Raw genomic sequence first — 14691 nt, 5'->3', positions numbered from 1 at the left:
ACATGCTTAACTTAGGCAGTCAGGAACTCTGTTTCCAGCTTCCTAATGTCAATTCTGTGCAAAAAAAAATACGCCTGTCATCAGCGCTCTGTGTGCTGGTAAAAGACATGGTCAGATTCTCCCCTAATAGGCAGCGTGCTTGGAAGGGAAGCTTGCTCTTCGCTCTCACTCTGCCCTCCCCATTAAAAACAAAAAAATATTTAAATAAAGCATGCACTACGAGCATGCGCTCAGTGCTCAGAATTTTGTTTGAAAAGCATTTGATTGGACCGTGTGAGGGAGCCTGTGATGTCAGATATGGAGAGGAGTGCTGGGACATTTGTCCGAAGACAGATTTCAGGTAAGTTAAACCATTTATTTGCTCAATTTTAAGGAGGGTACCAAATGAGTAATATCCAACTGGGCATTTTATCTTGAAATAAAGGCTTTTTTAAAATGGGTTGGAGTAAGCCTTTAGTTGTGATAAGGGTCTTTTGTTGATAGCTTACTCTGGTCTAAATGATTAGAAATGAAGGGGGATACTCTATGACTTCATGTTTAAAATATAATCAATAAGTTTTATATTAACTATGAAAAACCTGCAGCAAGAAAATGCATTATTTGCTCCCTTCCCCTTTAATTTGTTTGTTATTTAATCATACATGAATTATTTTATTTTATGTCATTAATATGTTTTTGGATTAAGCTGTTGCTGGTATGACACTGGGACTCACAGAAACCCTTACACATGGGCCTGTGATGGTTCTATGACATAGTAAAGCTTACAATTGTGTTACAAGGAGAGTGGATTGTTGTGAATTAAAAGTGCATTGCAATATGCAAACATATAACTTTTGCTATTGATGATCGTTAAGTTGGAGATTTTTTCTAAATCAATTAGCAATTTGGGTTTCATGTTCATTACAATTTGTTATTTACTAAATATACCGTGGTGTATTAAGAAAAAAAGATACAAAACACAGTTGTTTTTTAATTTTAATTTTAGTAGTGGAAAAAAAAAATTAGCTCCAGTAACCAATTAGAGCTTTCATGATTTTGTGAAATTTGAAATTTTTTACTATAAACGCTATTTTTTTACTCAACTCACTGATCTTTACAAATGGGTGCCTGATAGAGCAGGCAAGAAATGATAGTCACATGCATTGCTTTGATCATATTAAACAAAACGTAGTTAACATGCGCTATTGCCAAACTAACTGTCCTGTGTCATTTTGTATTTATTTGAACCAGATTACAGAGCACAGATGTTTGAATAATAGTCGCTAGAACAATTGACATAGCATCTAGCATACCAACAGGCAAATGCAAAAAAATCGCCACCCAAAGCATCATGGGAGTAGTAGTACTGGCAAAGCATCATGGGAGTTGTAGCACTGGCAGAGAATCATCATGGATGTTGTAGTTCTGCAACAGCTGTGGGTCTCTAATAGACTAATGATGGAATTATTTTTAAGTTTTTCAGAGTTAGTGTAATTCAAAACACGTTTACAACGCACGAAGATTGTCAGCCGGCATGCACACTCATCTAGTTCACAAGATACTTTAGGAAGCTTGAAGAAAAACAAAACATTATCTGACACCCACAAAATGCCACAACTGGCTCATGAGATGTAAACCACAAACATTTTGCATTATGAATCATGCAATCTTTTCTATAATGTAAGATAAAAAAAAATGATAAAGGGAAAATCCCAATTAATGCTTTAACTCCTACGATTTTCTTCTGTGATGCAAAGATAAAGGTTTCGCTACTTGGAATGGTTACTTATAACTTGTAGTTGACATTTTGATTCTGCAAATTCAGTATAATATTGTCTATCTTAATTTATCTTTCCCTCAACCGAAGATACAGATGTAGTAATTGTTTTAAATCCGTAAGTGCTTCTTGTAACATGTTTTATTTTTTTAATGTATTATTAATCCTACTAATCTTCAAGACTATGTTGCTACTGACTTGTCCTTGCTTTATTTATTAAATTTATTTATAATCCATTCTCAGTTTTGTGACTAATTTAAACAGGATTTTTTTGCTACCCTGTTGTAAATAAAATGATGACTGTTGCCTGCGTAGCGATTGCCAGATAAACCATACTTTGCTGGATACATGTGGTTTGTTAAAGGATCATCAAAGCGGTTTTCCTGACACTATAGTGCCCTGAGGGTGCACCGTCCAACGTTAGCTAAGCCGAATGCGCATGCGCGGCAAGTGCCGCGCGTGCATTCAAAGTGTCCATAGGAAAGCATTTCTCAATGCTTTCCTATGGATGCTCTGCGCGATGGAGGCATAATATGATGTCGCAGATGCGCCTCTAGTGGCTGTCTGGAAGATGCGCCTCTAGTGGCTGTCTGGAAGACTAGAGGCTGGTTTAACCCCAAATGTAAACATAGCAGTTTCTCTGAAACTGCTATGTTTGCATCTGAAGGGTTAAAACTTGGGGGACCTGGCACCCACACCACTTCATTGAGCTGAAGTGGTCTGGGTGACTATAGTGTCCCTTTAATGCTGAGGAGTAGCAAATGAAAAGTGCTACCCAGCAATATGTAGAATTTGTGTACTGCAGGATTTCTCTGTAGAGCAACGCTCCAAACCTCTAAAGAGCTTTAAGGTATCAGAGTGCCCCCTTTTTACTACTTTATAAAAGTGCAGATTTTTTACAAAAATTGTCAATTTTCTAAAGGTCCTGAGTTGCATCCTCCCAGCTGTCATATAGACAAGTAGGGGGGTGCTTTTTTTTCACACCCTATGAGCGCTCACTCAAAGCAGATTTGAGACCGCTCAGAGAATTGGATTCAGTGATTTTCAATGAGATTAGCCTGCAGGTCATTATTAGTGGTAATCTCCTGCGGCAAGACATTGTCTAACCACTTGATGATAATTAAATAACCTTGTCATTTTTAAAATAGTGGTGTAGTCCAGTAATCCAAATAGCCCATACAACAAATGAATTTATTCTAATACTGGAGTATTGCTTTAAATGTACTGACTTCATACTTGTATCGTTAAAATTTTGTATACTATTAATGCACTGTCCATCCTCATATATAATTGATATGTGTCCAGCAACACAAAGGTGATCATAAAACTGATCCTGCATGAATGCATACCTTTTCTTAACACTATGCATAATAGGCATGTATGTATATATATTATGTATGCATTGCCATCTGCCTTAATGTATATATGTGCATGTGCAGTCTATAGTAACATACAAATTAGTGTGTAATAGTATTGTGTGAACATCAGGGGAGGGCTGGCAGCCTTAAGCCGTGGGGGCAAATCCAGTCAAGTGGCTCAAAGCACCACCGAATCAGCTCACCATCCATGCCCACCTTTTCCTGGTTTTATAACAGATATAGGTGTAGTCCATGTATCGAGCACTTTTTGTATACATCGATGGGATTACCATCCCATACACCGTCACCAAAGCGTAACAAATTTAATTGGAATCTAGAAGCCAACTAAAACAGTTAGGAGTAAAGTTTTTCAATGTTAAAAATACCATTCTAAATGGACACTATAGTCACCAGAACTACTACAACTTAATGTAGTTGTTTTAGAGTTTATATCCTGTCCCTGCACGCTTTTCAGTGTAAACACTGACTTTTCAGAGAAAAGGCAGAGTTGACATTGCTGCCTAGTAACACCTCTAGTGACAGTCACTCAGACGGCCTCTAGAGGTGCTTCCTGGGCCACTGCTGCACAGTGTGCACCACCTACATTAAGCGTGTATCTGAATTCTACCCGTAGAGATGCATTTATTCAATGCATCTTCATGAGGAGATGTTGATTGGTGCTGCATTGTGTATTGGCATTGCTTTCCTAAGGGCGAGCATTGGATTGGCTGAGATCAAGACTAATGATTTCAGCCATGGAGGCGGAAACAGCCACAGTGACTCTGGAATGGCGTTGGAAAAAAGAGGACTGCTGATTTTGCACACACTAACAAACACACACTAATTGACATCAGGGCCATCTTTAGTAGTGATTGGATATTAGGCAAGCATTTGCTTGGACCCTGTTTATCCTGCCCTTCCACACAGCATGCAATCATGCCCTCCAACCCCTCACCCCCCCACAAAACAAAAACATACACATATATATACGTATATGTATTCACCCACATACATATACATATACACACACACACAAACACATATATATATATATATATATATATATATATACACACGCATATATGCACACACACACGTATATATATATATATATATATATATATACACACACAAACACACATATATGCATACACAATCACACATATACACACACATAAACATGTAAAAAACATGATTATATATATATATATATATATATATATATATATATATATATATATATATATAGCTGGTTTATATTATATATATATACAGTGGCGTACACACAACCCATGGGGCCCCGGAGCGAAAACTGATCCATGGCCCCCCCCCCCCCCCCCCCGCCCGCTTACTCTGCGCGAACTGGCGGTGGGCACCTGGTCAGAGGGGTCACAGGGCTGCGACCCCTGCGACCGCGGTATGTACGCCAGTGCATGCAAATAGACATACACTTAAAGGACCTATACGGACACCCAGATCACATCAGCTCAATGAAGTGGTCTGGGTGCCAGGTCCCTCTAGTTTTAACCCTGCAGCTGAAAACATAGCAGTTTCAGAAAAACTGCTATGTTTCACTGAGGGTTAATCCAGCCTCTTGTGGCTGTCTCATTGACAGCCGCTAGAGGAGCTTCTGCGATTCTCACTGTGAAAATCACAGTGAGAAGACGCTGAACGTCCATAGGAAAGCATTGAGTAATGCTTTCCTGTGGGCGGTTTGCATGCGCATTCGGAGCTGAGTGGCGGAGAGATCCCCAGCACCAAGGGTGTCCGGCGCTGGAGAAAGGTAAGTGCTTAAGACATACACACTCTCATGAACAGACGCATACACACTAGCTAACAGACACACACACTCAGTGACAGACATACACACTCACTAACAGACACACAGTAACACACTCACTGACACACTAACACTAACACACACACACTATAACACTAACAGACACACACTCACTGACACACACTCACTAACACTAACAGACACACACACTCACTAACACACACACTCACTAACACACACACACTCACTAACACACACACACACTCACTCACACTCACACACTCACTAACACTCACTAACACACACTCACTCACACACACACACACACTCACACACACACTCACTAACACTGACACACTCACTAACACTGACACACTCACTAACACTCACACTCACTTTTTTTTTTTAATTTAATCCCCTCAGCCTCCCTACCTTTAGAAGTGCTGAGGGGATTCCCTGGGGTCCAGTGGTAGTGGTGCTGCTGGGCGGGTTATCTGGCTGGCGGGCGTGCGAGGGAGCACTTTCCCCTGGGTGCTCCCTCTTCAGCTCCCTCGCGCGCCGCGTACTGATACCGGAGCCGGAAGATGACGTCATATTCCGGCTCCGGTATCAGAACGGTGCGCGAGGGAGCTGAAGAGGGAGCACTCAGGGGAAAGTGCTCCCTCGCGCGCCCGCCAGCCCGGTGATACCACGGCCAGCCTCTGGGGGCCCTGAGGTGGCCGGCTCCTGGGCCCCCCCAGGGGAAGAGGCTGGCCACAGTTGGTACATACCGGGTCGCAGGGTGGCCGGGCCCCCTGGTGGGCCGGGCCCGGTCGCAGCCGCGACCCCTCCGACCCTGGTATGTACGCCACTGTATATATATATATATATATATATATATATATATATATATATATATATAAGCTGGTTTACAGAATATATACATGGCTGGTTTATATACTATATAATATGCATATATATATTAATTATATTTATAAAATATGTGGGGGGACTGTATATATGCTGGGGGCTGTATATGTACTGGGGGTTGTAAATAAGATGTTGGTGGGGACTGCATATGTGCTAGGGGGCTATATAAAATCTATGGGGGCTATATATGTACTGGGGTGCTGTATAAAATATGTTGGGAGGGACTGTATATGTGCTGGGGGACTGTAAATATTTATCTAAGTATTTATATGCTGGGGGGGCTGTGTAGGTGGCTGGGGGTGCCGGAGGGGAAGCTTTGTGGATGGCTGGGGGGGGGGGGGGGGGGCTGAGGGTTGCTGTGTAGCTGGCCGGGGGGCTGCACATACCTGTGTCTTGTGTACAACACGCGTTGGCTGCACGCATGAGAGGGAGGTGGAGACTGCCAGCGTAGTCACAGTGAGACCCTAGCGTGACTGTCTCTCTGCGAGTCGTCACGCCACATGCAGGGGAAGAGCGGAGGAGCAAATTGATTACTGATGGGCGACCAGGCATGAGCGCTGAACGCGATCACAAAAACATTATTGCAGGCAGCTGGCGGCCCATAAAGCCATGGATTTAGGGCGGCCTTGAGGACACTTGCCTCCCTGTCTCCTGTCCCAGCCCGCCCCCGATGAGCATGCATGTCTATTAATAGAAACTATAGATATAGATAGATTTCTATCATGGGATGGACCTTGTTTATGACCACCCATGAGATACCCCATTCACGTGTAGAATTCCAATTTAAATCCAAAAAAGACAAATCTGGAAAATCTCTCCAAATCGGCCATGTTTTATGTTTGCCTAGTTTGGCTTAAACTTTTACATTTATTTTAATTTCTTACAATTCACATTTTAGTGAATTCCCTGTAAATGAGTAGAAATAGATTTCGGATATGTTTTGACAACATGACCATTTTTATATCATTATTTACAAATAAAGCAAACGTATTTTCTCCTATAACGTGCATTTCATGCTTGCACTCAATCCGCACATGCAATGCTGTATTACAAATATGGGATTAGTTTCTTATGACTTAAGTCATACTTTCTTTTAAAGCCTAAACATAGATTATGTATGCCTCCCTCCCCAATGTCGTATTATACACACCCTATAATTTACCTATAGAGCAGTTTATAGCTAAACTACACATAGCCGTTTGAAGTTTAAAGTTCTTTTTATCTGAAATCAGCCCATTTAAGACCCTTATGGGACATTTAATATGAGGTTAAAGCAGGATAGTGGTTGTCCTGACAAAGTAGAATTTAACGGCACGTGCTGTCTACAGTTAAAAAAAAAAAAAGCCCACTTTTCTCCTATTTCTTCATTATTAGTTTCAGTTAGCAGGCAGCAGGCCACAGCCGACAGCTGTGAGTTGCGTGTATCAGTAGCAGCTGTCTCTGGCTGGGGTGAAATTAAAAGATTAAGGGGATGTGGGCACGTGCTGGCTTCTGGAGGCCCAGACAATGCTTGATTTAGGCTGGAGCATGTCTGCAGAGGCTGACAAAAGAGGCAGACTCGAGCTCGCATCAGGGTCAAAGGGGAGAACCCATTGACAAAGACAAAAGGGATACAATAGACAAGTGAAAAGGGTGCTCAGTACAACTCTGAATGGGCCGGGCTCAGTCCTACAACAGCTGCTACTGCACATGAAATTTGAAACGGTCCTTTCACAGATACAACAGGCCTCACGAAGTATAAGGATAGGACAGCACACTTTTGCCAAAAATAATTTGTTTGCAATTGCGACCTAAAACAAGCGAGCATTTCTCGTATTTACATCTCAAATGCTAAAATAACTGTTATTCAAAGTAGTAAAAAATAATTATGGAAGACACAAAGTGTTCTTGACACAATCCACACTGAGAAGTGTTAGCATCCTACAAGTCCTGTGGATCGTATTAACATAATTAATGCTCATATATAGGATGATACAAAAGGTGGTCTTTGCATGAATTGCTATATCACAGTCAATGCTGACTGCATTCTTTATGTTCCCCAAGAAATATATAAAGTACGATTAAACATTAAACTAAAATATATCTGCTAGTTATGTCAAATCAAGTAGACTTCATATTTATAAAATGCATCAAATATTCATTTCTGTGTGTGCCATACAAATACACATGTCTGCAAGCCATTGTAGGACTTTATTAAGGTTCACTCAGTTTACTGTAATAAATACTCATTTTTTTTTATTGTATACATGGAAATGCAGGACACTAGATAGCTTTTAGTGCAGGTTAGTTTCATAGCTGGAGCAATCCCACTGAAAGTGCAATTGTATTCCACAATAGCATTTATTCTGCCCTAGAGAGCCGCAATAGAGAAAATTGGCATCCCAGATGTTTGCGAATTACACTTCCTATACTTATTATTTAGGAAAATAGAAATGTACTTGCTACCTGGAGCGTTATGACTAGCCATTACTGACCCTGAGTCTTGCATCAGGCAGTGCTTATAACCCTTTGTTTCGATTATTGTGTCCATAAATGTGGGGGCTGGACTAGGACTTAATTACAAGAAGGTCTTCCAGGAGAGGACATTAATGGCCCCACCTAGTGGTAGCTTTGCTTAAAAAAGGGTCATGTTTTCGCTCTGCATTGTTTACTTAAAGAGATTACATTTTTTGTTACTTCCAAGTGCAATACAAGAAGATAAAGGGACAATTACAAGGGACAATTACAATATATTTCTATTTTGTATGCAGCTTAGCTGTGAAATCCTATTTCTGCAGCAGCACCATAGTTAATAGTTAAAGAAAATGTTAGAAATACAAACTTTCATTCCTAATGTTATTATGTACTCATCCTTAGATCTGTATAAGTCCCCCAACATTGGCAGTAAAAAATAAAGAGTTGACTCAACTTTTTCGGTGCTGCTCACCTCTGTCCTTCCTGCAATGTCACAGAGGAGGAGGCATGGCCTTCTCTGGCGATTGTCCCACACATATTTAAATGGGCATTGTAGGCACCCAGACCACTTCAGCTAATTGAAGTAGTCTGGGTGCTGTGACCCTTTTGCACTTACTGCTGCAATGTAAAACATTGTAACAGACAGCCACTGGGGGCGCTTCCAGAATCCAAACGGACTTTTGGTCCGTTATCTGACGCTGGACGTCCTCACGCACATCCAGCGTCAGATTTTCCCCACAGGAAAGCATTGAATAATGCTTACCTATGAGGAGGACTAATGCACAAGGCCATTGCTGTGCATGCACGTTATGTCTCCCCAGCGGCGGAGCCTGACCCAGCACCGAGGGACATCGGCACTAGATTTAGGTAAGTGGCTGAAGGGGTTTTTACCCTTTCAGCGCCGAGGGAGGGTGGACCCGAGGGAGGGGGGCACTCCAAAAGCCTATAGTGCCAGGCACTATTTGTGTTTTCCTGGCACTATAGGATCCCTTTAAGCTTTCCCATAGGAAAGTATTGTATTCAATACTTACTGCATTGCATGTCATGTGACTGAGGTGGACTTACCATGCAATGTAAACATTGCAATTTCTAAAAAAAAGACAGGGCCACTGTACCCAGGCCACTTCACTTTGAGATGAAGTAGTCTGGGTGACTATAGTACCCCTTTAAAGAACGTTACACCATAATACACTGCATTTCAAAAGATATAAAAAGGCAAAATAACACTTACACGGGTCATATATTTGTAAGGATAGTTGATCTTCAACCTATTACTGTAATGGATTACATTCCTTGCGAATAGAGACATTTTGGTTGTTTCTTGACAAAACACAAGTAAAATAGAAAGTCCATACAATTCTGGAGCTGTCTGGTTCTGCATTCCTAGAAGTGTGTGACAGAGCATGGAGTTCTGTTTTGCCATGCATACAATGTACTCAGTACATATACATGGAAATCTGACTGCAAGAGGACTGCTTGTTTACTGTATACAGCTAGAAGTCGCTGGATCTTCTGGGATTGATGCCAAAACAAATGAGACAACATCTAAACAATTCTGAGTGTCTGCAGGTTCTTTGCTGACTTGCAAATACCCTGGCCAGGTGATACAAGAATTTTCTGGAGAAAACCTTTTTTAATGTGCTTGGTGTGGGACCTGCATTTTGTTTATTTTGGTATAAACACAGCGCTTTTTCTTTCTTTTAAATGTGTCCTGTACACAGCTTGGCAATTATTGTTGATAAGATTGACTTTAGAAAGGCAGGTGGTTAGATCCAGTTTACAATGATACAAAGCAGAAACAAACATAATAAAATATCTATCCATCGGGAAGCGAACTACATGTTTTGAGTTGATCAATATGTCTCTAAGATCAGTAAAATTACTTTTTATACACAACCCTTATTGCGATGCTGTTTCTACTCAGTCTGTGTTAAATGCCATTGTAATATTTAATTGTAGTGGGCGTGGTCTAGGCACCACAGCCACTACAGTTCCTTTCAGTAGTTATGTTGATATAAACATGTCCGGTGTTAAATTTTAATGAAGGGTTTTTACAAGAATGTTTCTCTTCTTGCACTCATAATTGGTCCCTCTGTAGCCATTCTGATAATGCCAATAACTACGCTTCAGCATTATCAATATCAATTCTATGAGGCATGGATGGTGTGATTAGTGCTAAGCACTGTTGGCAGCCAAGAATTGACTGGTAAATTGCACATTTAAGGCCAAAATAGGCTATTGAAAAAACATCTGAATCCAGTGGCGTACTTAGATGCAAACAACACCCCTCTGCACTGCTCACACATGGCGCAGTTAAGTGGGACTGCAGGCAGGGTAGTGGGTGTAAAGATCGGGAATGGCGATGGAAAAACAAAGAATGTGGAGAAGACACAAGGGAAAACGGGTGGGGCAGACAAACAGAGAATATGTGTGAACAGAGTATGGGTGTTGGTTTGTGCTTTGGAACCCAGAGCTTCCATTGCACCATAACCACTATAAAGTCATGGTGGCTATGGTACTTAGAGTGTGGAGGTGGAGGGCAAGGCACAAATCCAGCTTGGCTGCTGAATACCCTAGATACACCTCAGGTTGAAATTTTTATTTTTTTTCCAATTCAACTATTTTTATATACAATAACACAATCATTGGCTTTTCTGGTTTATGACTATGAACTAACTAAACAAGTGTTGTAAAGAACAACTGCTTTCAATTTCATTTCATTAAACAAGTTGTATGGAAATCTGCATTTAGAAAGTATATACACATCATACTCACAGCTTTCACACACTACATACCAACAGCATGCACAGAACACACTACAACCACAGTGTGTACAGTATTCACATGCTACATACCTGCTTCATCTCACAACATCCTGACAAAATACAGCATACACACCTACCTACAGTAAGCACAATGCATTCACACCACACTACATGTAGCATGCATTCAAAATGAATCTACGGACACATATATAAATGTATATATGCATTATTCACATTCTACAGTCATGCACCATATGAATCCTGTGCCAGCAGGTGTTTGAGATGTAAATCAGGTCATGCTCTCTGAAGACAGCAGAACTTATATTGACTCATTGAACTTTCACGCCTCATGCTTGCTTGCTTGTGAAACAATCTCTATACAGACATGCACTATTTGTGCAGAGTATTCTGATCTGTATCACATTTTGTAGCAGTTTACCCCATACTACTGTTTGGCCACTACTAGTGAAAGCCTGTAATTCTAACTGAGTAATATAGTAATTTAGGCTGCAAAGACATTTAATGCAACTATTTTACTCATATGGATGCAAATTCCAAATGTGTAAGTAATGAAAATGTGACCATCACTAAGCTAAATGTTATTAATACGAATTATATTAGCAATTATAACTATGTATTCTAGCCCCCATTTTAAGACACCTGCAAATTAATTAAATAAATAAATAATTAAATGGAAATTTATATTTCTACTTTTCCAGGAAGTAAAATCCATAACTCAACAGTTCTTTTTGCAAATAACTTTTTTCCCCATTCTGAAAGAAATCTCCTAATTCCATGTCAGATAATATTGTGTTCTTTTGTACAGGTCCAGTAAAGTATAGGCCAAAGGCCACTATGCCGACTGCCATTGTCTGTTGTCGACAATTATTTCGAAATCTTTTATGTGTATTAATTCGATTAACATATCCCAGTGAAGAATATAGGCTGCACATTCATTTTTATACATAAATTTAAATATATACATCTATAACCAAATTTCTATGTATTTGCTTGTATTAACGTATTTTTCTAATGTAATATTGTGTGCACTATAGAAATACCTCTGACCCAAATATGTGCAGAACAATAACAGACAAATGTTTTGATTTACCAAATTAATGATAATTATAAGCACCCTCAGATGTGTGACATAATTAAGAATTTAAGTTAATAATATGCATTGATAAAACTTAGAGATGTCAGCACTGTGCATATAATAGTTCCCTCACAATGGCCTCTGTATAATAAATCCCTTGCCTGCATTCCAAAGACAACTGCATTCTGGGATACACGAAACATCTCAAAATATTACTGCTTCTTTGTTAATTATTGACCATGTTTACAGATACACATGTGTAAAAAGTGTAATACAGGCAGAAGCTGTGTTGTAGAACATACTTTATACAATTATTACCAATTAACCAAAAAAAATACAAAAATGCAAAAAAAATAACAAATGCATAGATGTAATTGTAGTATGCAGCGACCAAGACAGCTGCTGACTGAAATAAATTCATGCAAGAGGGGACCCTGCCTTAGCCCTGTTAATTAAATGTATTTTAGCACAATGCAGGGAGGAAGGGCCACATTTCATTGGTGACATTTGTGAATAGTGACACTGTGCCATTTGTACAAAAAAGCACGCCTCCCCCAATTTCATCAATGGATCAGAGTTATTGTCTTGTGATTCTTTTATAAGGAGCAGGTGGAATGAAGCCAGCTGATTCTCTGTGACCTTTGTTTTAGGGATTTGCAGAGATGTCTTGTGTTTATTTAGTAGTGTAAACAAGCATCTGCACCAGTCATTGATATAATGATCTAAAACACTTCTGAGGTAAAAATACAGTTGTTGTAGTTGTGATGTAAGTAAATATGTTTGTTTTGTTAAAGATCATATCATATCAATGCAATTTCAGACAGAAGGCCTAATGTTGGAAATCTAAATGGGACATTTTGGTCACTAATAGATGTCAACACTTCATGTCCCTAAGGCTGTAGCACATCAAAGCCCATGTGAATGCTTAATTTCATGATAAAGTGACGTTTGTTTTCTTGTTTGATTAACTGTCAATGAGTTTGCAGTTCAAAGAATATTTCATGATATATTCAAATAGGTTTCTAAGATGTAATCAAATATTTAGCACATATATTACACAGAAGCTATTTTATTTTGGGGATTTTTCAAATAAGCCAAAAAAGCTATATCTCATCATTAGGAATTCTGTGTTTAAAACAAACAAAATAAATAAATATAAATGAATTAATTAATGAAAAAAAACAAAAAAAAAAAAACACCATAACTTGAAACTATGCTGGCATTTTTAATGCATGGGTTAACTTAACGTATGATTATTAATATCCGTATTATCCAATTAATGATATCAGGCTATCAGTGCAGTGTTTTTTTTTTCTTTTGATAACAAGCAGGGTCCCTCTGAACTCTAAGCCTACTTTCTTGATTATCAGTCTAATTACTTAGACTTTGCGAGCACACATTATGTCTCAGGCTATGCAATGATAGGCTGTGAGTGCTGGGCTATAGCTAGAGAATTGTTAGTGTTGAATTGCAGGTCTTTTATATGCTCCATCAGCCAATCACCATCAGCCAATTTGATCAATAGTGATATGGCTGCTTAGGACAGGGATAGGCAACCTTCGGCTCTCCAGATGTTGTGGACTACATCCCCCATAATGCTCTTACACACATAATGCTGGCAAAGCAACATCTGGAGAGCCGAAGGTTGCCTATCCCTGGCTTAGGAGGACTGAGGTGACGCACCATTCCAAATATTTAGACAGATAATGAGCAAGAGAAATTTACCAAGTCAGCAGCAAGGAATTCTTTGTTTTTTAACCAGCTTCAACTGGACCCAAAGGCTTATAGCACCAAATGGTTAGAATAAACTTTAGTGGTGGTGCTTACGATGTCCTGTAATGGTCAGCATGCACTGACACTACGTTACATCCTGCATGAAAAACGTAGTAACATTGAACAAGCTCCTTCTTTAAAATTCTGTTTTGTTTTTGTTTTTTAAATAAATTAATTCAATCTATAAAGAAGAGCGGTTTGTGTGTGAGTGTGTGTGTGTGTGTTTTTTTATATTAACATTTCTATGTCATTCCTTGGTCAGATAGGCCAAGTACAATATTAGTCCTTTCGCTTTCTGATGAAAGGATTTTTTAGGTGATTTATAATATGAAACAATTGAGTGAAGTATAATACAAGCATGGCATTTCATTTAATATATTTACATCTTTAGCAAGAATGTAATATAAGATATAATTTATATAGGTGTACCATGTTAACATGGATTTTTCATCATTGTGGAATGTGTTCAATAGACGGCATTCTCAGTGACGCATACATAAGATATTTTGTGCTGTGTGATGTGTGTGCAATAAAGGAGGGACTGGCCAGCTTTGCAGAGAACGGCACACCCATATGCTTTGAAAATGATGTGCTTATAAACAGCGTTTGCATAATTAGATGCATAAAGTGAGTCATTTGAAATGAAGAAATGTTGAGAAAAAATGCTATATTTAGAAAGAGTTTATTTAAGTAATGAATTGCTTGACTGTAATTTCAAGTGTAGAAAACTTGTATCAGGAATAGTTAAAGGGATGCTATATAGTTACCAAAACAACTTTAGCTTAATGAAGCAGTTATGG

This window comes from Pelobates fuscus, chromosome 5 (genome assembly GCF_036172605.1).
Source record: "Pelobates fuscus isolate aPelFus1 chromosome 5, aPelFus1.pri, whole genome shotgun sequence".
In the NCBI taxonomy this organism is placed as follows: Eukaryota; Metazoa; Chordata; class Amphibia; order Anura; family Pelobatidae; genus Pelobates; species Pelobates fuscus.
This window is presented reverse-complemented; position numbering follows the sequence as displayed.